Genomic DNA, 3,642 nt, shown 5'->3' with positions numbered 1-3,642 from the left:
CCAGTTGTTTCGCTAATACAGTGCACAAAAATACCATTATACCAACTAGGGGAGGGGTATACAAAGGAAATCGATAAATCATAACCAAATTGATAAATTGAGCTAACTGAAAAAATAATAATCTAATGGTTTTGATAATGAGGAAAAAATTGATCGTAATTCGATTTAAACTTAAAAAAAGTCAAACTAAGACAAACCAACCCAACATTATATATATATATATATATATATATATATATATATATATATATATTTAATTTTTAAAATTATTATATATTAAATATTTATTATAATCTACTTTGTAAATATCTTTTTTTAACTTTGTGATAGTTTTTGTTTCTTAAAATTTTTAACACCATATTTGACCTTGCAATTTTATCCCTGTTTGCACACGCGTCTCTCTCTCTCTCTCTCTCTCTCTCATATATTAATTTAAATGAATCCATTACACCTCTGATGTTTTTGTTGTCCTTGACAACAGTTTATTCATTTTTTATCAAGTTTCTTATGGCGTTGTAAATTTAGTTCTGTGTGTAATTAATTAACATGAACCAGAGTAAATATTATTGTATGAAATAGTATGGCAATTGCATCAAATTTCACAAAAAGCAAATTAATTTTTTTATAAAATATTTCACATCGAATCAAGAAAAAAAAAAAAAAACCAATAAAATTCGATTTTATAGATTTAATTTTATTTATAAATATAAAAAAATGACACAATTGATTTGATTTAATAAATAAAAAAATCCAAATCAATCAGATCTATTTGCACGTACCAAGCATCAGATGAACAACATAAATATATACATGAATATAAAAAGAATTGAGTGAAGAAAAAATTATGACAGAAAACTGATTTAGAAAATCAAACGATAAAATAATGAAAGTAAAATAAATAGAGAAGATGAGGCTGATGAGTGAAAGCTGAAGTTGGAGAGAGAATTAGCAGTAGGGATGAGAAGGGGTCATAGAAGTGGGACCCATATATTTTTTTTAATAAAAAATCACCCTCACATGCCAAGTAATACTTGTCCCTCACCCACCATAAAGTTTTTCAACTTATCATACTACTATTAACATTTTATTACTGTCTCAATCGGTTTCTCTTTCTTTGGATTTTATATTCGGTGTTCGGTACTCATATTTGGAGCTCGACTATTCCGAATTCTCCCCGCATAGGGCCCATTTGTGGAATTCGCTTCATATCAAGAATTTTTTCATAACTCAACATCTCTGGTTAAGGGAGAAGCAGTTCCATCGACTGCGCCACATCCTTAATTTGGTACTTCTCGGTGGTTTTTCAGTTGCAACTTAAGTATATGATAATTTTATTTCTCACAAATTAATTTAATTAATCATTGAATTTAAATTAAATTAGATTAATTTAATATTTCAAAAATTATACTAACAAAATGTATTTTAAGCTATAATTATTATTTTGAATACATTTCATATGATGATAGAGAGAATAGTGCGAATTGTTTTTATTGGTATAAAACACTTCGGACCCGTTTGGCCATGAGAATTATTCACTTTTTTTCGGAATTTTTTTCACTTTTTTCCTAAATCAGCGTTTGTCCATGAAAACTCCAAATAAACAACCAAAAACTTGTTTTCACATTTTTCACTTTTTGGACCGTTACTTTTCTTTTTCATTTTTCCAATTTTTCTCGAAAGTTTTTACTTTTATAAAAAAAAAAAATCATTTATTTTAGCCAACAACCAGGTTAAATAACCCAACTACCGTATCTGTCAACTTCCCCTCATAGAAACTCTTACCTTTAACAGAGAACTGACTATGTACTGCTCTTTATGCTTTCTCAAATCTGCAACTGATGGCACCATAGTTCTTCATCAGGAAAATTGTGCGTCTTCAAGTAGAACCAATAGTAGCAACGACCTTCTTTGACGGTAATTGTTAAAATTTATTATTATTTGCTTGATTTGTGTAGATTTTTCAGATTTGTAAACCCTACGTCAATGTTTTATTGTGGGTTATGTGTTGACAGTGTCGATTCTCTTTTCAATCGGGTTATGTATTTACAATTTCAATTTAATTTCTTTTTGCTCAACTGTTGAAGACCTTTTATGCTTTAGTTTTTCTTGGTTGCGACAATTTTTATTTGGCTGGTGCAACTAAAGGTTCGTCCTTGTTTAAGAAGTTTTGTAATGCAAATAACACCTGAAGCTGGTTTTAGGATTTTCGACGAGAATTATGTGGTTGCGCCTTCATCGGTTAACAGGGTAACTTACTTTAAAGTTTTATTTTCCGTTATGCTCATGTGCGCGCCTTCAGTTCCATACTTATAAGGCATGTTTTCTGTTGTTATGTTGTTCGAAAATGAAGATAATTTATGAGACAGCTCTTTCTATTGTTGTTATATCGTAGAAACGTTAAACAATGAGCAAACCACGTAGTTCAAATCTTTTGACAAATAGACGGATGATGAGACATCGATGTTGATCCATATCTTAATGATGCGAGGAAATACGCTTTTAATGGTTCTTCCCTTAATGGTCCACGTTGGAGGGAAGTTATAGATGAGTTTTGGATGAAATTTGGCAAGAAAGACGATTTTGATGAACCTCAAATTAAGTCCAAATACAACCGATTAAGGACAGAAACAAAAAAATTCAAGGACATCCTTGCAAGTTGCTCTTGTAACGACCCGTTTGGTCGTTATAGTTCTTTCAGCGTTTTTGCCCATTCCCGAGCATTGATTAGCTCGTTTTTGACTCGAGGGGACCGCTGATATGCTTCCCGGGGTGCCTAGACCGAATTCGGGCAACTTTGGTGAAAATATAGGCATAAAGTGAAAAATGGTTAACCCAAAGTTGACTTTTGGGCAAACAGACCTGTTTTAAAATTTCATCAATTTCGAGAGGTCCAGGTGGTTGTTTAGAACCTGTATGGGTATTTGGTTAGGTTCCCAATACATTTGGATGCGTTTCGGGACTTACGATAGGAAATTGAAATTAAGGCATCGGGGGTTGACTCGGTCAACGAGGCCTCCATTGGAAATTTTGAGACCACGAGTGTGTCCATAGTGTAATTTTGTGTGGGTCTGTGTGTTTGGTTTGTGAGCAGATGGCCTCGAGAATAACCCGGGATTTTGATTGAAGACTTAGAAAAATGGGGAATTCGGTATGCAGTGCTCCGTGATAGCGGCACGAGACGCGCCCGGCACCATCGTGGTGGTGTGATGACCGTTGGAGCGGTCATGTGTGATATGGGCTATACCGCTGCGGCGATATCCCAGCCGCCGTCGCGAGCTGGCCAGTATGGCACTTGGCCAGCTAGGGCACTCCAACGTTAATGGCGGTGACGGGCAGTTAAAATTCATTAAATGTGTCTTAAATAAGTCTTAGACACTCATTATTTCATATCTCGATATTGGAGCTTGGAGAAGTTATTCTTGGAGATAATTTGAAGAAATTCTTGGACGTAAACTTTGCCTAATCCTTTACTCTTCCTTAATCACAATCATCTTAGATTTTTCCCTTTCCCTTTTTCAATCCCTTAGAGATGGAATTTGAAGAAGGGTTTTGGGAGACTTTTCCTTAGGGTCATATATGATAAATGATAATGTTGATGTTAAAATTTGATGAATCTAAGCTTAGTAACCTCTTCCACTTTTA

At 33.7% G+C, this 3,642-nt stretch overlaps 1 long non-coding RNA gene across 1 annotated transcript in view; it reads left to right on the top strand.

Moving 5' to 3' along the window:
- Positions 1-1,760: 1,760 nt before the first annotated feature.
- The window catches only part of LOC132067058 (uncharacterized), a 38,490-nt gene continuing 36,608 nt past the window's right edge, over positions 1,761-3,642 (top strand). Inside the window, exon 1 of the long non-coding RNA XR_009417000.1 lies at positions 1,761-1,914. This is a non-coding gene — a long non-coding RNA (uncharacterized LOC132067058). The remainder of the gene's footprint in view (positions 1,915-3,642) is intronic.

Source organism: Lycium ferocissimum, chromosome 8 (genome assembly GCF_029784015.1).
Source record: "Lycium ferocissimum isolate CSIRO_LF1 chromosome 8, AGI_CSIRO_Lferr_CH_V1, whole genome shotgun sequence".
Taxonomy (NCBI): domain Eukaryota; kingdom Viridiplantae; phylum Streptophyta; class Magnoliopsida; order Solanales; family Solanaceae; genus Lycium; species Lycium ferocissimum.
Note: the sequence above shows the minus strand (reverse complement) of the source record. Positions and strands in the feature narration are given on the sequence as shown.